This window comes from Amblyomma americanum, chromosome 11 (assembly GCF_052857255.1).
Source record: "Amblyomma americanum isolate KBUSLIRL-KWMA chromosome 11, ASM5285725v1, whole genome shotgun sequence".
Taxonomy (NCBI): domain Eukaryota; kingdom Metazoa; phylum Arthropoda; class Arachnida; order Ixodida; family Ixodidae; genus Amblyomma; species Amblyomma americanum.
Window position 1 is genome coordinate 130,893,125 of NC_135507.1, and position 22,403 is coordinate 130,915,527.

Below are 22,403 nucleotides of genomic sequence, written 5' to 3' on the forward strand. Positions count from 1 at the left end.
AATAATAATTGTGTCCAGGTTGTGTGCGTGATTAGTTCATTTTAGAGGAATTAAATCACACACGCGCACAGCACTGCGTTGGCTACGACTGGAGTGGGGCGTCCAGTTAATAATCGTTCAAGGTATACAACTCGCAGAGCGTTCGGTCACTACGTGTAACTACCTGACGGAGAACAGACGGGACCTCAAGCCTGTGTGTTCGAGGAATGCACCGAGGTTCACCAATGTTCGCTCACGAGTGCGCGCACTGCCCTGCGGCCACAATAATAGCGTGTTGATGGAGTCTGGTAGTATGCCCTGCGCCCTATAGGCCGCGAGCCTCTCGCGACGAGCATCGGCGTACGCGGCACAGTGAATGAGCAGGTGGTCTAGTGTTTCCACTGCACCGCATCCGTCACACACATCACTCGTCGCGATTCCGTGACACACCCGTCGTTCCCCAGGCCACACGCAGCCAATGCGCGCGCGGAGGATAATTGCACGTTGTGACCGTGTAAGTCCGCGACCGCCGGTGATATTGTCGATGCGCTCACCTCCTGCGATGCGTGGGTCGGGGTGCTGCTTTCGGAGATGGTCGTGGATGGCCGCACGCACGTCCTCCAGCGCAAGGGGCAGATCGCTGGCAGGTAGTTGGTGTGCAGCGGTCGCGAGGTCGTCAGCTTCTTCGTTGCCAGCATTGCCGCAGTGACCGGGCACCCACTGTGCACGCACGGTACATCCTCTCTGCGTGAGGCGCTCGATGCGCGAGCGAATTTCCCGCACTAGTGGAGTACCGCGGCCGTTAGATTGCAGGCGGCTGAGGGCGGCGCGGGAGTCGCACAGCAGAGCACACCTGGGCGGCGGAGGGCCGAGGGTGAGCAGCGGGTCCAGCCCGAGCCGGATCCCCATCAACTCCGCCGTGGTGGAGGAGCCCAGGAAGATTGCGTGTTGCTGGCTGTGCAGTCGGAGGGAGGGGATGGTAGCCGCCGCAGCAAGGGAGCAGCTGTCGCAGGCCATGGAGCCGTCGGTGTACACGAGGAGATGGTCCTGCAGCTCCTCATGTATGACGGCTCTGGCCAGCTGCTGCACAGCACAGAGGGGTGTGCTCCGCTTTCCCGCAATGCCGACGATCTCTCGCTGTACCTCTGAGGCAGCAGGCCAGGGCGCGCAGGACCCGTAGGGGGGTGGGCCTTGTGTCAATTGCTCATACTCGAGCAGCACCGCACCCATTCGTGGGCGCGGGTGCGAGCGCATACGCTGCAGCAGCGAGCCGACGTCCGATCCCCGGTGAAGCCGGTCGATGTGATTCAGTGCCCTGCGCGCTGATTGGAGCTCAAGTGGCCACGCTCCTGCCTCGGCCACCGTTGCGGCGCACTGCGAGTTTTTGGGCAGGACTAGGCACACGCGCAGGGACTTGCGGTGCTGGAGCTCGAGTTTCTTCCAGCACGGCTTGCGCACCGTGACGAGCGGCAGCGCATAGAGCCAAGCCCCCAAAGCTGCGGCATTGTATAGCTGCAGCGCGGCTTGCTCGGAGATGCCCTGTCCTCGAGCGGTGAGCTTGTGCACGATGGCGGTGATCCCCTTCATCTGCAGACAGGCCTTGGTCGCCGCGGGGCAGAAGGAAAGGCGCCAGTCGATGTCTAGACCAAGGTACCGCACCGATTTACGCCAAGAAATCGGAGTCCCGTCCAGTGACAGTGGCGGAAGGTGCGCGCGCGAGCGCAAAACGCTGGCATTGCCACCGATTTTCCCGCGCTCAGCGACAGACCAAGGCCGCGCAAGCTGGCATCGATTGCGGTCAGGGCTCCCTGAAGGCACCCCCGCACGCGGAACGCCTCGCCCGGTGGTCCGCGGCACAACAGAGCTCTGTCGTCTACATATATGTTCATGTCGGCCGCTAGTAGGGAGGGAGGCCGGCACCACCGACATGGCCACATTAAGCAGAAATGGTGATAAGACAGAACCCTGAGGCTGGAGAGCTTACCCCTACTCGTACGCGCATGGTGCGCCCGCTCAGGAAGCCATGAACGTATCGCAAAAGGCGCCCGCTCACACCGGCCCCCTCAAGCATCGCGAGAATTGGTGCGCGGTGAACGTTGTCAAAAGCGCCCGACACATCCAGTAGTAGCAGCAGCGCAACCTGGCCTGCCGCCCTGGCATGCTCCAGCGCTGTAACAACGTCCGATATAGAATCAGCCGTGCACCGCATCCCACGGAAACCCGTCTGCCGCTCGTCAAACAAATCAGCCTCCGCAGCCCGCTCGTTCAGACGCTGCAACACCATATGCACCATGAGCTTACCTGCCGCCGATGTTAATGCCACTGGCCGGTATCCGCTCTGCTCCGTAGGTGGGCGTCCTGCCTTTCGTATGGGACAAACGACCGCGGTTCGCCAATCCTCCGGTAGCTCCCCGCGTTCCCGCACAAGGTTGATCTGCTGCAGGAGGATCTGTCGTTGCTGCGCATCCAGGTTTCGCAGCATCTGGTATGTCACCCCGTCCGGTCCGGGCGCCGAGCGGCGGCGGCAGCGCTGCAGCGCATTGTTCAGTTCCGCCGCAGTGAACGGCGCATCACATGGACCTTCCGAGGCGACGGGCGAGGGACTGGCGTCGCTTCTTGGGCTCTCAGGAGCAGCTATGTTAGATGCGTTTGCGGGGCTGGGCGGCGCGAATCTATCGGCAAACCGCTCTGCCAACTCTTCAAAGCTGAGCCCGCTGGAAATTGCGAGGGGGCCAGCGGTTGACGGTTTGCCTGTGGTTCGGGGATGCGCCGCAGGGTGTCAAACAGCCTCCGAGTGCTGACATCTTCCTCCATCCTTTGGCATAGTGAAGCCCTCTGCAGCGGTATAGCTTGTTGGCGTGGCGGCGCGCTGCCGCGTCCAAGCGGTTGTAGAAACTGCAGTCGGCGGCTCTGTCAGTCCGCCGACTGACAGTGGGGAACTAAGGCGTTCTTTTACGGTGATGGTCGGAATATATATATGCTGCTTAAGCGTTGGACTTCCGACTTGAAAAGGGACCAGTTAGCTTCGAGAGAGTGGAGCGAAGAACGAGATGTAAACTTTAAAAAAGCAGCGCGCTCGCGGTTGCAGCCTATATACAATCACCTTTGTCATAGAGAGTAAGCGTTTTTATCCTTTTCTTTTTTTGTAAGTGGCAAGAAAATGTGGCATGAATGGTCAGGTGATCGCTAAGACCGTATAGATGTGGCGAATTGGTAACGCGTCCCCGAATTTCCGAAGGGGAACGTTATCGCGTGCAGATAAGAGGAGGACAAGAGAACAAAAAGATCAAAGGAAACGAAACGAAGCCGTATTTATGATTTAAAGGAAAAGGGGCTAATAAGAAACGGACAGGAAAACGAGAAAAACACACACTCAACACGCGTACAGCACTACAGAATAAAAGGAAAGAGTTCACCACGTACTGAGCGTCACAGGTTAAGCGGGGATGCCTTGCAGACAGGAAGGAACGCCGGTTGATGAACTGCAACGTGCGGCTGACGTTGCGTCGACGGAAGCGGCGAAAGAAAGCCAGGTGGCATTGGGAGTGGAGAAAGCTGCAGGAAGACGCCGGTGGTCTCCAGTTAACAGCCCAAAGAACTTGGCAGCGGCGGGAAGAACAGTAGCTAGGACTCGTCGACGGCGTCACGAAACGCTGAAGGCTTCAAGCAAGCTATCCAAGAGCAGCTTTCGGCAGCACGGACGCTCAGTCCATAGGTTGCCACCTCTACGCTTGCAAGGAACCCAGTAGGCTTGCTCCAGTGATCAAAGGGAGGTCACGCCAGTAGGGACCCAACGCCCGACGGCTGCCACCTCCACGCTTGAATGATACGACCTCCGCGGCGCGGTCTCCACTCACACCTCGGTTTTCCGACATGTCAGCTCTCCGCTCCTCGTGCTCGCCACGCTCCCTGTCGCCGTCACCTCGCACACACCATTCGCACGTGCACAAGCGCAACGCTAGGCTGGCACGCGCAGCGCTCCGCAGTACGACGCAACACTGTCGACGCACCGCGTTCAAAAATCCTCCGCAGATGTGTTGTGCACCTCACAATATACAAGTGATGGGTGAGAAGCTATCAGGCTGCGACGTCAGCACAAAATCCAAAATATTAGCAGACTGTTCAGTCACTCGAGAGGGACGGTCCACTAACTGATCCAGCCCGAAAATAAGACAGGCGTGCACAAACTCGCTGGCAGCGTTATATTTGGAAAGTGTGGAAGCAAGATCAGAACATATGATAAATGGGAGGTTTAAGTTGCCAAACAGTAAAATTGGAGTGTTGGAATAGGCTGTTGTTACTCTGCTCCAGGCGTCATGATATGAAGAATTAAATGAATACTCATTGCTTGGGGGACGACCAGAGATGCCAAATATAACACGTCGATAGGATACATCACAGCAAAGCCATATCCTTTCTAACGGGTTTGCAAAGTCCATAGGAGAGCAACGTAATAAGCGATCAGTAGGAATAAGAACTCCTCCATCCCTCCCGTCAGTACGGCTCGTTCGAAATATTGCAACGGGACGACGGTCCCGCCAAAAACAAAGCCCACCAAGTCGGAGAGAGCCAAAGGAACACCACCGGCCGGCTCCCAGTCTTCATCTTCATCTGCGCGCGCTCTCTCCACGCGCTCCCCGAGCCTCCTCCTCTTCGGCGCAGGGCACTTGGTCGGCGTACGTCGTGCCCTGGGCGTTTATTCCCGTAACATGTTTCCACCGAGAGGGGGGGAGAGAAAAACTTTAGTGTTGGAGAGGAAACCGGGGCACGCCCCTGGGTGACCGCACGACCCCACTGCACTCATGTGTTTATGTCCCTAAGGTCCATAACACTGGCAGCTCGGCCAGTGGCGATGGTCTGCACGGCCGGGTCCTCCGAGCGCAGCAGGGTCTCCCAGTCCTCCCAGGTATTGAGGTCCTCTAGACCGCGCGGGGGAGGGTCCGCAGGGCAGAGGGAGAGGATGTGGAGGGAAAAGGCGAATAATTCTGGGCACAAGGTGCAGGCAGGAGTGGGGATGGAGGGATGATAGTGGGCTAAGGTCAGGGGTGAGGGGAGTGTGATGACCCCCATAATGCGCAGGTCCACACGGGACGGAGAGGCAAAGAGACACCGTATGGCTCAGTTTAAACAAACAGATATATTCAATAATTATACATGATTAAGATTCAGAGGCTGGGGCGTCCGAGCTTACGTGCCGACGACTTCATGGGGGCGATGGAGTGGCTCCGGAGTTGGGCTCGAGCGGTTGCTGGCAGAAGCTGCACGCCGTCGAGCTTCGGCGCTGAAGGCCCACTTGGCGAACGATGTCGTCCTGAGCGTCCTCCTTCCGTACTGCTTGTCGATTTTTATATCCTCTTCTCCACACTCCCTAGGGTGAGGACGCCCACGCCGGAGGGGAAGGAGGGGGGCTAGGGCTTTCACTTGGGCGCACAAACATACCACCGCACTTATGGTCTCGCCCCCCTCACGTGTTGAGTCCGAGGGAAAGAAGGTTGTCTTCGAGGTAGCGCATAGCGTCGGCTGTGGTAAGGCGCGCTCTGGCCCGCTGACAGTTCCCGCGGGTCACCGGCCTCCGTTCTCCATCCATCAACTGACACTCGCTCCTCAAGGTAAGGCGCGCTCTGGCCCGCTGACAGTTCCCGCGGGTCACCGGCCGGGAAAGTGGTCCCTTGTCCTGGGATGTGCTCGGGAGGGGCCAGGCCCGCCTAAACGAGGCCGCCCCTGGAACCGCCACGGCAATTGGGGAGGATAAAGCCCGTTTCCCCGCGGCGGCGGGGGCGGGTCCGGTTGGGTCCGGTTGGGCTTAAACCCCTTCGTTCTGGTCGTCACTCTCAAAGAGCATGGCTGGGTAATTGATGATGCCGCTGTCATCTGGGTCTCCGTCTACGCCGCGCCGTCGAACGCGGAACTTCGCAGCACACACAAGGAACGTCACACTCGCTCACCCTCCAGAAGAATGTTCTCCGAACATTTGAGTCCATGCAGCTCCCCTTGTCTTTCTGAATCGCCTCGCACAGTGCGTCCGACAAAACACTTTTCGCTGAACTCAACACCACTGCACAACACCATATGCCTCTGCTGTCATAACTGGCGTCTCCAGGCGCAGCACTGATCTTCTTTTACAAATAAACATGAAACTCAGCACCCAAGCCTCTCCTTTCTAGTCCAAACTGGACGAAATAAATTTACCACAGTTACAAAGGAGCTCCCACTTCTAGCACGATCACGGCAGAGACAAAAATATAGATAACGAAAGGAAGTAGGGCAGGCTCTGCATGCGCTCCGCATGCTCTCCTGTGAAGGTGTTTCTTAATGACAGAAATGTTTAACTACCTACTCCGATAACTTAACACATGGGCACATAGCAATGTTATGAGCTGCGGCATTACACAATTCTAACCAGTTCACAACTCCGCTCTGTTTACGCCATTAATCCGACTTAGCTTTCCGATTTCGCAGCGGATATCGGCCTTCATGAGTCATACTAAGTAAGTCTGTGACCCTTTGTCTGCTTTGGGACTCGCGAGGGCTCGTGGCAGGAGCCTCTCCTGGCGTTATCTGCGCGGCAACCTCGCGCGCTTCTTCTAGCAATGCATGAAATAAATCCGGTGGCATTCCGGCCGTCACCTCTGGCGCCTGCCGAACAAATGCAGGAGAGGTTTCTTGCGGACTATCTGCGCGCTCCGCTTCACTTCTGTCCCCATCCAAATCCGCGCTTTCTCTTTCCTCATTTCGTGAATACTGAACCGGTGCCGACTTGAGGCGATTTGCGTGTATCCTTATCAAGCGCCGGTTCACGTCTCGGACTCTGAAGTTTACCGGAGAAAGCTTCTCGACAACCTCGCACGGTCCTCTCCACTTAGTCTGGAACTTACGAGCTAGCCCAATCTGCATTTGGCAGTTTTCAATGTACACGCTGTCCCCCACATCAAAGGGCGCGTCTCTAGCACTGCGATCGTGCACCTCCTTCCTGCGCTTCGCCGCTTTCTTTAAGGCCTCCTTTGCGATGTACCTCGCCACTTGCAATCGCGATTCTAGCTCAACCTTATAGTCGTCCAGTGAAGCGTATGGGACACGACGGGGGCCCTCTGGCACTTCACTAGGCTGGTCCGGGTCTCGGCCGTAGAGAAGAAAGAATGGCGATTCGCCCGTGCTCTCGTGTGCTGCGGAATTGTAGGCAAACATTGCATACGGGAGCCACAAGTCCCAGTCCCGCTGGTCGCGCGAAACAAAATGCGACAGGAACCCGGCCACGGTTTGGTTCAGTCGCTCCACCGCGCCGTTGCAAGCCGGATGGTACGGTGTTGTCTGCTTCTTAGCGATCTTAAGCAGCTCGCAAACTCTCCTCATTAGCTGCGACACGAAGTTCGTTCCCCGATCTGTCAAGAGTTGCCTCGGGGGTCCATGTCGGAGCACGATCTGTTCGACAAATGCTCTTGCAACCGTGTCTGCCTTCTGATCTGGGAGTGCTACCGCTTCCGCGTATTTTGAAAGGTGATCGACAAATACTAAAATGTACTTGTTTCCGGAAGTGGTCGTGGGCAATGGGCCCATTATGTCCATACCTGTCCGCTCGAGGGGAGCCGAAACCTCGGGGAACGGCTGAATTGGAGCTGGTCTTCGTCCCTTGGGTGTTTTTCTTTCGAGACAGGAATGACACTTCGCACAGTAGTCTCTAACATCCTGTCGCATGCCACTCCAAAAGTACAAACGCTCCACACGCCTGCGTGTCTTCGCTACGCCAAAATGACCGGCGCATGGCGCATCGTGAAACGCGCGAAGAACCCTTTCTGTACACGACCGAGGTATGACGACTCTCTCCCAAGCGGTTTTCTCTGGTCTCCCTTTCCTGGTTGGCCTCGTGCGCCGACACAGGGTGCCGTCTTTGCCAATGAAATAACCTAGCTGTTCGAGGTGAGACGGTGCGCCCTTAAGCTTTCGATTATTCGCTTCAGGTCAGGATCTTTGCACTGCTCTGTGCGTAATTCGGCGGGGTCGACTACGGGGACAAACTCATCTATAGCTGCCACGGCAGCTGTGCGGCTGAGTGCATCAGCATTCAGATGTGTCTTTCCTGACTTGTGCTCAACTTCAAAGCAGTATTCCTGCAGGTGTAGATTCCATCTAGCGAGTCGCGAGCTGGGGTCCCTGACACTCATCACCCATTTCAGAGGATGGCAGTCTGTGACTAGCTTGAATTTGCGGCCGTAAAGGTAGCATCTGAAGTGCTTTACTGCCCAGACAACGGCGAGGCACTCCCTTTCCGTAGCTCCGTACTTTTGCTCTGTGGGGCTCAGCTGTCGGCTAGCAAAAGCAACGGGATGTTCTTTGCCCTCGATAACCTGAGATAGCACGGCACCAACTGCGAACTTTGACGCATCTGTGGCCATAACGAAGGGCAAATTAAAATCCGGGTGGTGCAACAGCGGTGCTCTCATTAGCTTCCTTTTCAGGGCCCCAAAAGCATCCTCCGCGTTTTCGTCCCAGCGAAAGGCGACATTTTTGGCTGTTAAGGCGGTGAGCGGCTTAGCGAGCTTGGCGAACTCCTCTATGTGCCTTCGGTAGTAACCGATCAGGCCGAGAAACTGCCGGACCTGGCGGACGCTAGTCGGGGATGGAAAATCCGAGACACACCTTAGTTTTTCAGGGTCCGGTCGCACGCCGTCAGCTGAAACAACGTGCCCGAGGTATTTCACCTCGTTTTTGAGGAATTGGCACTTAGATGGCTTCAGCTTGAGACCCGCTTCTCTTAGTCGCACCAAAACCTGCTCAATATCGCGCAAATGGTTCTCAAAACTGTCACTGTATATGATTATGTCATCCATATACACGAAGCACAGCCTCCCCAGAAGACCTGCCAGGATAACATCAGCGGTTCTCTGCCAGACAGCAGGGCTGTTGGCCAGACCCGTCGGCATTCTTTTCTATTCATAGTGCCCTGAGGGCGTGTTGAATGCCGTTTTCTCGGCATCTGCCGGATCCATTGCTATCTGCCAGAATCCCGCCGCCATGTCCACTACCGTGAAGTACCTGGCAGAGCCCAGCTGAGAAAGCGTCTCCTGTATATTGGGGATGGGGTATGGATCGATGCGAGTTACGGAATTTAGTTTGCGGTAGTCCACTACCAATCGATACGAGCCATCTGGCTTTTCCACCAATAGTGCTGGTGCTCCCCAGGGTGACTTTGAGTGTTCGACAATGCCGCGATCCATCAGGTCCTGCACCTGCCGCTCCATCTCCTCACGTTGGGAGTAAGGAATCCTGTACGCACGATGGTAAACGGGCGATGAAGTGCCGGTTTCTATCCTGTGCTTTATAACGCCACAGCAGCCCAAATCTAGGTTGGACGCGGCGAATACCTCCGAGTAGTCGTTCAGCAAACCAGCCAGAGCCTCCCTCTCCCTGGATTTTACGTGAGAAAGATCGAACGACACCTTTGGAGCAGCCGAAGGACTAGCATGCTCTACAGTTGCGAGTACCGTATCGGTGGGCTCACGTTTCTCTATCGCAGAGGTGAAGAAAGCCAATGTTTTGTTCTTGGGAAGGCTCAGTGGCTGCTGGCTACAGTTAACCACCCGTAGGGGCACCCTGTGGGCGTCATTAACTGTCACGAGGCACGCGGCTGCCTTCAGGCCATTGCTGAGAGAGTCGACCGGCTCAAGCACTCCCACGGCGCCGCTCTCTACATCTGAAGGCACAAACGCGTACAAAATGTGCTCCGACCAAGGAAGGACGACTGCCTCCTCGACCAGCCTGACGGCAACCCGCGAATATACTTTCTCCAATGATCCCACTGTTTGACGGGTGTCAATATCGGTAATGCGAATCTCAGCCCCTCTCCTGTTCAAAAACGGAACTTTTGAGCCGCCCGCATTAACCTCTTCCTCAGAGAATGAGACTACTACCTTCCCTTTTCTCAAAAAATCCTGCCCTAATATACCTGACACTCCGTTTGGCAGAGACACCGTGTCCGGGCATACGTAGCAGGGGTGCTCCAATGAATTCCGCCGAGAGAGAAGTGCAACCGGTAGAGTCCACTTATGCCAAGAGGATCCCCCGTTATGCCTACAAATTTGGTTGCCATACCACCAGACGCTTCCAACACCTCGCGGTCCCCCTTCCTTCGAAGCGTGTTAAAACTGCTCTCCTTAAGCAATGTCACCTTTGACCCCGTATCTATCAACAATTCCATGCAACAACCATTTAACTTGCAACGCACAACAGGGCATGCCTCGTCGGCCACACAAACTACCACCACCTCATCATCCACTGCTCCCTCCCCACGCTCCTCAGGCTGGGGAGGACTAACTAGTTTTTTGTCTCGGTATCTGGAGCCCCGCTGTAGGCTTGCTTAGGGCGTGTCTCGCCTGTTTCTCTTTGTGGCTCCCCACGGCGCACGTTTTGGCAGAACCTGGCGATGTGTCCGCGACCCTGGCAAGCGAAGCATACGATTTCTTCAAAATCTCGCATACCGCGCCTGTAGCTTTGTGGCGGTCTCCGGTTTCCAGCGAATGGGTGCTGTTGAGCGCGCGCTTCAACCTGGCGTTCTACCCGCTGAGATAGCAGCTGTTCTAAGCGATCTATCCGCTCTGTCAAGAGAGCAACCTCAGGGTTGAGCACCGCTCTCTCTATGACGCGTACTCTCGCTGCGGCTGTCGTTAACGCCTCATTTCGTTCCTCATTCAATGCGGCCTCCACGGCTTGGTCGAAATTGCTCGGCTTGCGCGAGAGCACGAACCGGCGCACGGGGTCTTGCAGACCAGCCACGAACAAAGCGGTCATTTCCTCTTTAAGTATATCCTCCGCGTATTTCTTGTTTAGCTGGTCTCCTTCCTCCTCCCTGCTTAACGTATCGCGCGCTAAGCGCTGAAGCCGCGACGCAAACGTTCGCACGTCCTCCCCTACCATCTGTCCGGCGTCACAGAACCTCTGTACCCGCACGTGACGTGGTTCAGTGTCGAAATGCTCAAACGCGAGCTTCTTAAATTCCGCAAATGATTTTGTGGATTTTACTTTTTCGTCTCGCCATGCAAAATCATGAGCAGCTCCTGCCATCTTACACCTCGCCATTCCCAGCATTTGAGCATCGGACCATCCCCCCATTTTCCCAATCTCTTCTAGCATGGAAAAGAAATCGCAGGTTGGAACCCCTGTCTTATCTCCCGTAAACGTCGGAATGACGCTTCCTAATGCCAGCATGCTTGCTTCGAGCGACGGCTCTGGAGTGGGAGCTCCCTCAGATACAGACATTTTTTTTTCTCAAGCCCTCCAGTGCATCAAGCCTCTCAAATGGGGGTAAAAGTCCCACAATCAGTCCCGTGATTTCCTTTTGATTACAATTTTGAAGTCATGAATGTCACAGCATTCAGAGGACATTTGCTTTTGAGACCCCACTTCTGACACCAGTGTGATGACCCCCATAATGCGCAGGTCCACACGGGACGGAGAGGCAAAGAGACACCGTATGGCTCAGTTTAAACAAACAGATATATTCAATAATTATACATGATTAAGATTCAGAGGCTGGGGCGTCCGAGCTTACGTGCCGACGACTTCATGGGGGCGATGGAGTGGCTCCGGAGTTGGGCTCGAGCGGTTGCTGGCAGAAGCTGCACGCCGTCGGGCTTCGGCGCTGAAGGCCCTCTTGGCGAATGATGTCGTCCTGAGCGTCCTCCTTCCGTACTGCTTGTCGATTTTTATATCCTCTTCTCCACACTCCCTAGGTTGAGGACGCCCACGCCGGAGGGGAAGGAGGGGGGCTAGGGCTTTCACTTCGGCGCACAAACATACCACCGCACTTATGGTCTCGCCCCCCTCACGTGTTGAGTCCGAGGGAAAGAAGGTTGTCTTCGAGGTAGCGCATAGCGTCGGCTGTGGTAAGGCGCGCTCTGGCCCGCTGACAGTTCCCGCGGGTCACCGGCCTCCGCTCTCCATCAAACGACACTCGCTCCTCAAGGTAAGGCGTGCTCTGGCCCGCTGACAGTTCCCGCGGGTCACCGGCCTCCGTTCTCCATCCATCAACTGACACTCGCTCCTCAAGTAAGGCGCGCTCTGGCCCGCTGACAGTTCCCGCGGGTCACCGGCCGGGAAAGTGGTCCCTTGTCCTGGGATGTGCTCGGGAGGGGCCAGGCCCACCGAAACGAGGCCGCCCCTGGAACCGCCACGGCAATTGGGGAGGATAAAGCCCGTTTCCCCGCGGCGGCGGCGGCGGGTCCGGTTGGGTCCGGTTGGGCTTAAACCCCTTCGTTCTGATCGTCACTCTCAAAGAGCATGGCTGGGTAATTGATGATGCCGCTGCCATCTGGGTCTCCGTCTACGCCGCGCCGTCGAACGCGGAACCTCGCAGCACACACAAGGAACGTCACAGGAGTGTGTGTCGGTAGTTTGCGTCAGTGTTGCGTGTTTGTTATCTAGGGAGGGGTGAGAGGGGGTAGAGCTGGCGCGAGGCTCTGTAGGCCTGCTTCATCTCGCTGAAGTAGTGCATTCGCTCCCTCGCGGATCCCCGATTCTAGGGCACCTGAGGCCGGTTTAAAGAACCTCGGTCTTAAAGGTTGCGGCCTCTTTTCCGGGATTCCCGGTGTGCGCAAGCGCCTATATAAGCACTACATGGCGGGGTGGGGGTGCATCAGGCGAGCCCTGTATGCCAAAAGCAGGGACGTGGACTCGGCCTCGAGCAAAATTTATAATTGCAGTTTTTGAGTCTGTTAAAATGTACCGGGCTTCCGTGGGGGTGATGGCAGTTGCGATGGCGGCTTCCTCTGCAGCCTCTGGGGCGCTGTATGGGGGGAGAGGTAGTGCGAGGAGGGCGGATGAAGAGGAGTCTACCACGGCTGTGGTTGATTTGTCACCCGTGCAGGCAGCGTCCACACGTACGGCGTCCGGCTCGGGGCCGTACACTCGGCGGAGTGCCTTCGCACGAGCTCTGCGGCGGTGCTCATGGTGGGAGGGGTGCATATTTTTCGCAATGGGTTGATGACCAGCTCTCGTTGAAGGGATCAAGGAATTAGGAGGAGGTGTTGGATCGTTGGCCGGAATTCTGATTCCGAGGGAGTCCAGGATATACCGGCCTGTGGAGGTTTGTGTAAGTCTTATGTATTGGGCCTGTCGATGGGTCTCCATGAATTCCCCGATGGTGTTGTGGAGGCCCAGGCCTAGGAATCTGTGGCGGTGTTGAGGGGAAGAATAAGTGCGACTTTGAATGCCTTGCGGATCAAGGCATCCAAAGCATTTATGTCGTGTTTGGATAGTTCTAGGTATGGGGTAGTGCAGAGCACACGGCTGAGGACGAAGGCATGAATGAGGCGACAGAAGTCGCATTCCTTCATGCCTCTATGATGTCCCGAAACTCTGCGGATGAGATGCGGTATCGCGCTTGCAACCTGCTTGAGTTTATTGAGGGTGGTGGTGTTTTTGCCATTGTTCTGGATATGCAGGCCTAATACGCGGAGGGTGTCAACCTCTGGTACCGGGTCCCCATTCAGTTCGATGGCAAGGGGGAGCGTTGGTTCTTAGGCCGGATGAGGAGTTCGGGCTTCTCTGGGGAACAAGACAGTCCGATGTTCCGTGCATAAGTTTGGGTGAGGGTGGCTGCTTCCTGTAAGGTGTTCTCTAAGTCGCCGTCACTGCCGTGGTGGGTCGGCATAAAGAGCGTGCTTAAGGTGGGGAATAGTTGCCAATTTTCGGGCGAGGGGGAGGAGGCTGATGTTAAAGAGGAAGGGGAGAGGACGGACCCTTAAGGGGTTCCGATATTCTGAAGCGTGTGGGAGGGGGAAGAGAAGGACCAAAATGTATCTCAGCCATGTGGCCAGTGAGGAATGCTTTATGTAGGTGTACGCGCGCACACCCACATTCAATGGAGAGAGGGCAGTCATGATCGCCTGATGTTCGATGCGATGAAATGCTTTGGAGAGATCCAAAGCTAAGACTGCCTTTGTGTGACCAGGCAGAAGCGGGTCGAAAATGTCATGTGTGAGTTGCAGCGTGGCGTCCTGCGTGGACAGATGGGGGCGGAATCCCACCATGCTGTGGGGGTATAGATTGTCCGCCATGAGCATAGTGAGTCTCACTAACACAACCTTTTCGAGGAGCTTTCCGAGGCATGAGGTTAGCGAAATCGGGGAAGGTTTTTAAGTGTGTTTTGTTGTGTTTTGGTATGAATATTACCTTCGCGTGGCGCCAGGACTGCGGGAGGATACCCTCCTTTCAGCACTGGCTGAAGTATTGCGTAATTTGGGTGATCGATTGGTCGCCCAGATTACGGAGCATGGAGTTTGTGATTTGGTCTGTACCAGGTGCAGTGTTGGTTCGGAGAGTCAGGAGGGCCGCTCTGGCTTCCGTCTCAGTGATATCTGTGTCGAGTGTCGGATCGGCTGGTCCTATGGAGGTGGGTAGAGGTGTGGGGGCACCCGGAGAGGTGTATGTGTTCTGAAGTATGTTTATGAGGGCCTCGGGATCGTCAATATGTTGGTGTGTGAGGCGTGTCACGTCGTGGTCTGTCGATGAAGTGTCGGTGGAGTTGCCATGTGCGTTTTCTGGACAGGTTTCCGGCTATCCCGTCACATATCTGCCTCCGTTGGATAGGCACGGCTCCTGCGAGTGTTGCTGGATTTGGCTCTGCAGCGCGGCCAGCCGCTTTTTAAGTGTCTTGTTATATTTATTGCCTTTCCAGCGTTCCAGGAGGCTGTGATAAGCCTCCCAGAGGTGGGCTAGGCGTGTGTCCTGGGCAGGGGCTTCGGTGGGCGTTTCAATGTGTTGCGTGTTGTGGTGAACGTCATGCTCGAGTGATTGCACCCAAGCGTCGATGTATGTGATGGCAGTGTCTGGGTGGCCGGTGCGTGCAGCGCGAAGTGCATCCCAGTTAACCAGTTGTGTGTTGTATAGGAGTGACGGGGTGGTTTGTACGGGACAGTGACTTGTATAATGTAATGATCACTGCCCAATGTATGTTGAGTTCTATTCCAGGTAACACTGCTGGGGTAGCAGCTCAGCGTCAGGTTCGGACTGGTGTCCATGCTGACACTATTGCCGATCCGCGTGGGCATCGTAAACGTGTTGTGAACAGTGAGTTGGAGGGTCTGCAGGAACAGCCACAGCTTGTGACCTCGATGTGTCGTGATAGTGTATCCCAAGTCAGTATGCTGGCTGTTAAAGTCCCCACCTATTAGTGGAGGATGTTTCCTTGCTATGAGGTGTAGCTCTCGCAGAAGTTATTCTAACGAGGCCATCGGCTGGGACGGGCGTGGTATATATTTGCTATAATGACTGAAGCAAGTGTATGTTTGCTATGTATAAGTTCAGTGATAACGCAGGGTGTCTCAGACGTGATGTGATGAGTTTTATAGGTGAGGCTGCGGTGGATGAGTGTGGACGCCCTGGATTGTTAGTGATGTCTGAGTGTGTAGATGTGTAGTTGGGGAGGGTTGCCTGGTATGCAGTCTCCTGGAGAAGTATATGGTTAGTTGGCGTGAGTGTGGGAAGGAGAAGTTGCAGAGGTGCGCGCTTGGCCCGGAAACCGCGGCAGTTCCAAGTTAAAATAGGGAGAGAATTAGTGTTCCGCCCCGCCATTTGGAAAGTAGGGGGTTGAGGAGGGGAGTGAGACGGGTGTCAATTGTTTTGTGTTGTATAGCAAATGGGATTCGAGATTGAGGATGTAGGGGCGGTGTGTAGAGGTGGTCTGAATTTGTGTGAAGCGATGGGTAAGGTTATGTTCCATGAGCTCCATCATCTTGGTAAGCATAGCGTCCATTCGCTGTTCAAGTTTTTCGGTGAGGGTGGCGGCAAGGTGATTGAATCTGGCCTCAAGGCGGGCGTATAGCTCTTTTAATTTCCGGTCAAATTTGGCATCCAGTGCAGCAAATTTAGCGTCTATTTCTAGGGGTATGGGAGGCGGTGGGGCGTCTGAGGTGCGCTGCTTCTTTGCAGGGGGCTGCTCGAAGTGTCTGTGGCTGGGGAGGTAAGGTTAACGAGAGGGGGTGCGGGTTGATTAGGCAGAGAAGGGGTGAGAGTGCTTAAAAGGGAGGGGAGACGGTTTACATCGTCGCGCAAGGCCCGGAGCTCCTGGTTTGGCGAATCTTCTTGGGAGGACTGGGGTGGCGGGGTATGACGGGTGGCGTTGCCGGAAACGCGGTCTGCCCAAATGAGATGCGAAGAGTTTTTGCTGCTGTTTTGTCGGTTTCTGGAAGTTGACCGGGAAGCCGTCGAGCTGCGTCCGTTGGTTGTGCTTTGTTGACCGCCGCGAGACGGCCGCGATTTACACAAAGGAGAGAGAGCGTTCCTCGGGGACGCTAGTTTACGGCCCCATGCTTTGCAGTTCCCAGTTCCAGTGATATGTGGGCCTCCGCAGAGAGTGTGGCTGGGGGTACATGAGGGCAAATCTTCTTTGGGAAGGAATTTCCTGCGAACATTTATGAGATCTTGGGTGGGGGACACACACATCCGCCCGGTGGCCTGGGACGCGGCAGTTCGTGCAGGCGTCTATATGCCCTCGGTACGGTGTACACCTGTGGAGGGTGCCTCTATAAAGAATTGCGCGTGGCACAGGCCCAGCACGGAATGTTCAGATTCAGATTCAGATTTATTTCAACAACACTTGGTTGCCGAGGAGGCGAACAAAAAGGCAATCAAAAGTTGCCTGACGAAGCGTCCGCCCCCTTTACACTCTACAACTGAGCAGTGGGCAGGTTTAACCAAAGAAAAACAGATCATAACACCAAAGAGACATTGCTTATAACATTATACACGAAAACATCGAAAAAGAAAAAAAAACAAGAAAAAAACAGCACATATTCATTTAAGGTACACAATTAAGAAATGCTGTAAAAAGTATATTCGCGAGTCAACATTGTTGCACAAAATTTCACATAAAATACAAATATCTGTGTGACTGAATATAACAAAAGGAAAGAAGAGCTTAACTAGGCCGGCCAAAGTAACATTTTCTTTTCTAATAAAAACCTAGATTTTTCTTTTCTTTTAATATAGGGCAGATATGTGCAGAAAAAGTAAGGCATTGCTATGTCACAAAAAGAAATGGGTTAACTTTTTGCTAAATGCTTTCGTGGAACGACTGTTGTGAATGGTTTCTATATTACCCGGGTACTTATTTAGAAGATCAGCGATTCGATATTTTAGCGTTTGTGTACCGTAGATCGTACGCACTAGTTCTTTTCTACAGGTCATATGCCGAAGGTTATGGTCGTGGTCTCTAAAGAAAAAAGTTTGCGAGAACCCAGCCGGGTTCATTTTTATTTGGTCATATATTTTCAAAGCTACTCTTTTGTTCATGATATTCGTGATAGTTAATATCTGATGTTTTTGGAAAAGTGGGGCTGAGGGGGCTCTATATGGAGAGTTTTCTATTAAACGTATGACTCGTTTTTGTAGTATAGGCAGGTTTTCCATGTTTGCTTTTGTCGTAGTTCCCCATACAAGAATACATTATTGCAAACGAGAAAAAACTAGAATATAATACAACTGCTTTTTTAACCACATTGGTAGTAAGTTCTTTACTTTGAAGATAATTCCGATTGATCTGGAAATAACTTTTCGTATTTTTTCTATGTGCAGAGACCAGCTCAAATTTTCTTGAAAGATAACCCCCAGAAATTTGTGAAAGTTTACTCGTTCTAGGTGTTCCCCACGAAATTGTATAATAGGTTCTCTATTGATGGCTTTATTTCTGGGACGGAAAATAATGTACTTTGTTTTATTAGTGTTCAAGGTTCATTGATTAATGTTAAGCCATTGTGATAGGTTGATTAGCCAGCTGTTTGTTTGCCTTTCAAGCATTTCTAAGTCTGTTCCAGAAAAAAATACATTAGTATCGTCTGCATACAGGATTACATCTGGCGTGAGTGGAATATCGATAATGTCATTAATATAAAACAAAAACAGAAAGGGCCCTAAGATGGAGCCTTGTGGGACCCCGTATTTTATTGTTCATAGGCTTGATTTTGCCTGGTTTATCTGCACGTATTGTTGTCGACTATCTAAGTAGCTTTTTATTAAGTCAAATGCAATACCTCTGATTCCATAGTTGTATAACTTTTGCAACAATATATTGTGTTTGATGGAATCAAACGCTTTCTTGAAGTCAAGGAAAAGTCCTATTGTATGATATTTTTGCTCAAAGTTTCTTATTATTTTATCTTTAGTATTAAGTAACGCTTTTTCAGTAAACTTGTCTTTCTGAAAGCCATATTGTTGTTCTACAATTATACCTTCTTGTTTACAAAAATTTAATAAGCGAATGTAAATAATCTGCTCCATAATTTTTGAAAAGACTGGCAAAACCGATATTGGTCGGTAATTATTTAGGTCGTTTTCGTTTCCCCCTTTAAAAATTACTGACACTTTCGCAATATTTAGCTCATGAGGGAACACCCCAGTAGAAAGGATTAAATTACATATGTGAGAAAGCGGACTGCTGATATGCTGTGCTACTGATTTTATGGGTTGGAACCTGAGATCATCTATTCCAGAAGATTTATTATTACTTGGCTGTCGTATAATGGCACAAATTTCTTCTGAAGTTGTAGGAACCAGGAAAATCGAGTCCCTGAATATTGATTTCATGTATGTTTTATGCTGAATATTATTGTCTATGTTGGGATTGGGAGCCCCAGCAGCTAAAAAGTGATCATTAAGTTTGTTTGCCAGCGGGGTCCCTGTGTAGGACACACCTTCAATTGTCAATTCGGTAAGGTCCCTTCTCTCACCCTTAGACATCAAATTATTTGCGGTGGTCCAAACTTTTTTGGGATTGTTATAAATCTCAGTGAATTTGTTTTCGTAATACATGGCTCGCGAACGTTTGATATCAGAATTAAGTTTATTTCTGAATTTTTTGAACTGGGTAAGAGTGTTTGGATCCCTGGTTTTGATAAATAGTGCGAACATCTTGTCACGTTTTTTTATTCTTCTAGGTGACTAGAACAGAAGGCGTGGCCCCCATTCGGCGGGCGTCCACGATGGTGGATTCCGGTTATCCGGTGATGAGGTCCTGGAGGAGAGCAGTCGGGCTCTCATTCCAGTATGCATTGGAGATGACTCCGCGTACCGCTCCGTCCGGTTGCGCTATATAAGCTGAGACTGCGAAGTCCTTGGCTTGGCGCTGTATCTGGGTTACGCGAACCAGCGCGAGTGCGTCAGCTTGTAGGGGCGTGCTTACTGTGCACGTGTTGCTGAGTGGGTGAACCCTGATTTGGGTACGCGTCGGTTCGTGAAGCTGGGACGCCGCTTGGAGGATGGTTTCCCGTAGTAGTCGGGGCGGAAGCAGGTCCAGCTGCAGCCCGCCTCGAGACCTGAAGATGATTTTGTAGTCAGCAGCCGGGAGCGCCGGCTGCCGCGAAAGCTGCGCAGCTGCGTGCGTTCCTTGCAGGTGCGAGCGGGCAGTCACACTAAGGACGTGAGTCCAGTCCCTTTGGTCATAGTCGCGGAGGTGAAGAATCTCTCCCTGCACCTGCACCTCCATGGTGGAGTGTTCACGGGGGCGCGACTGCGGACACAGGAGGAGGCGTCGTTGGCACAGCGCGCTTGTAATCCAGGAAACGGCGCGCGTGCGCGAATGCTCATGCCTGATGCTGGGAGGCGATTGCCCAAACGGGAAGGAAGTCCAGCGTGAGGCAGTGCGACGGTCTAGGTTGTTCGAACCCAGGGAGGCCAGCCGAAAAGTACGGCAGCCTCAAGTAATGCTGTCCCACGGCAATGGCCGCAGACTCCAGTACAGCGGGCCGGGGCGAAAAGTGCCGGAAGGCTCCGCAGACTCCGCGCTGATGCCCCTCGAGACGGCGTGCGGTGGAGTAGACGACGGTAACCCACAGCTAGGAAGAGCTCCCTGTTGATCTCGCACATCTTGCGGCGCTCCCCCGATGGGGCTGCGTTCCTGCAGAAAGGCATCCAGCTCCTCCAGAAGAGCCACAGGGAATTCTGGATTCAGGTTCTTCTCAGGAACATAGCTTGATCTGCGGCACGCGTCATCCCGTGGCGACGATGTTGAAGTGCCGTTCGATACCAAACTGTCCAGGTAGATCTCGGAGCTGCTTGTATGTGGTTCTTCCGCGCACGAGAACGGTGAGGGCTCCCGCTCGACTTCAGACAGCGGTTCCAGTAAGCCGTTCACCTCAAGCTTAGCCAGCTTTTCGGCTTCGACGGTACTGTTGGCCTCCGCCTCTTCGATCTGCTCCTGATGCTTCGTGTTCGCTCCCGGCGGCGCATCTTTAGGCTTGGCCTCTTCTAGTTTTACCGTGGCAGATGGGGTCGCTTCCATGCCTAAAGTTTGGACCGTCACACTTCGGAACTTGTGACCGCGGCATTTTTCTTCGGATGGAGACGACATATAGGCATTTGATTCAGGTTTTCCTGGCGTGGCGCAACGTGGGCCCGGAGAAAGGAAGGTGTCAAACTGTCCGTTGGCTTCAAAGTTTGTGAGCTGTGTGAAGGCTCCTGCAGTCACCGAAGAACGTCCCACACCGGCTAGGTTCACTCTGGTGAGCGAGGCGGCAAGCATCACATGGTACGGGACAACCGACCCCACACCAACCTTCAAGCAGTCTGCGTCGACACGACAGGCGTTTGCGGAACTGGGGGCGGCAGGGGAACAGTCACAGGTATCCAGTTCAACTCAACCTCCTGGCCGACGCACCATCCTTTTCCGCTCACGCTCGCGCTCGTCGCCACCTGCAGCCAGCTTGGTCCTTGCCCCTTGCTCACCCATTGTCCTAACCGCTTGGTCTGGCGCTGCCTCATCGCCTCAGACGTCATCTTCTTGCTCCATCTTCTCCAGCCGCTCGAACAGCCGGTCCACTCGCCGATGGTGGCGCTCAAAGGCGGCCTCCAGTAAAGGCACAGCGACGTTAGCCTCCAGCACCAGGGAAAGGGGCAGGCCGTCGGAATACTCGAGATCAGCAGCGCCGGCCGCCGCGCCGTGTGCCGCGTCAGCTGGATTACTCACCGTCCTCGGCCGCCTTCGCAGCCTCTTTCCGAGCGCTGGTGGACACCATCCTACTGCTGCAATCAAAATATGCAATGGGACGATGGTCCCGCCCAAAGGAAAGCACACCATGTCGGAGAGAGCCACACGAACACCGCCGGCCGGCCCCCAGTCTTTATTTTCATCTGCGCGCGCTCCCCACGCCTCCTCCTCTTCGGCGCAGGGCACTTGGTCGGCGTACGCCGTGCCCTGGGCGTTTATTCCCTTGACATTATATCAAAATTATGTTAGCAAGGGAGGGTACTATCTCCGCGTCATTAATTGAAGAGGTAAGCCAAGTTTAGGTTAATAAACCTATAGTAGAGAAGCATGAATCAACCCAGTTACATAATGGGTCGCGTTTTGGGATTACACTACGAATGTTTGCTAACAAGACAGACAACTGAAAGCGGTGAGATTGCTTCGCTGTGCGATTGCGTTGAGGTAATTGCTAGTGCTTGGCTTCAATTTCGTTTTTAGTGGCAGGGTCGAATACATGACTTTTTTCATGATATCAGTCTGACATATCGCATTTTAAAGGAGAGCTTATTACATTCACCAGAGTCATAGAGGCGTTTACGCGTAAGACGAGCGTTGGGGGAAAATTTTCGAAGAATCTGTAGCCAATATTTTTAAATTTGCTGCTTAATGATAGCATATGCTCTTTGTCTTTAAAGTGAGCCAATTAACTATAATAGGTCGTTTTTTTTCCTCTGAGTAATAAGCGCCAAGATGTGATGAACCAGTTTCTTAAAATGGCCCTGGGTCCACACTGGGCATGAGGAGATTGATGCACAGACTCCAAAATGATTTTGAAGTGATTACACTGGGCATGAGGAGATTGATGCACAGACTCCAAAATGATTTTGAAGTGATTTAATTAAAGCATCTGGCTCGATGCCGCTTACGGGACAGAAGCTGGGCTTGTCGCCGGGGCTGAGTCAGCGTGGTGTGGCACGGGCTCGATGAATGGCTGGTTGTCTGCAGCGGCCGGGCTGGGAGTTCCTCGTGGCTGTGCTGCCCTCGTTCTCGGCTGGTCGTTGGATGAGCAGCCAGGCGTGGAGGCGCGTTGGCGAAGGTCGAACGTTAGCGACGGCTAGACCCCGGGCTCAGGTCAATGCGCAGCCCCAGTCTTCTGCCTCGCTCCGTCTCCGGCCCTCTCGTCCACTCGCCCCGATCGTTCTCCCCCTTCCTCCCGTTGGCTTCCGCTTTTAAAGCCTTTGCTTCTTTCTTCAGCCGTGGCCGCGCCTTTGTCCACTCCCCCGTGGCTCTCGAGGGGTGCATAATGACGGGGACACTCAAGCGTCGTTCGAGAGGGCCGTCGACGGTTACCATATATGGTCATGTTTCTCCGCCACAAACAAATATGGTCATGTCTGCCCGCTGCGACCCGACGCCAGGACGGCGCGGCCAACCGTCTCCAGGAAAAGTCACTGACCGGCTCACCGTGGCACCG

General features: G+C 53.8%; 1 protein-coding gene across 1 annotated transcript in view; it reads right to left on the minus strand.

The window, feature by feature from the left end:
- LOC144109893 (uncharacterized) overlaps positions 1 to 22,403 on the minus strand; it is a 651,790-nt gene that overhangs the window by 620,705 nt on the left and 8,682 nt on the right. The window lies entirely within an intron of this gene.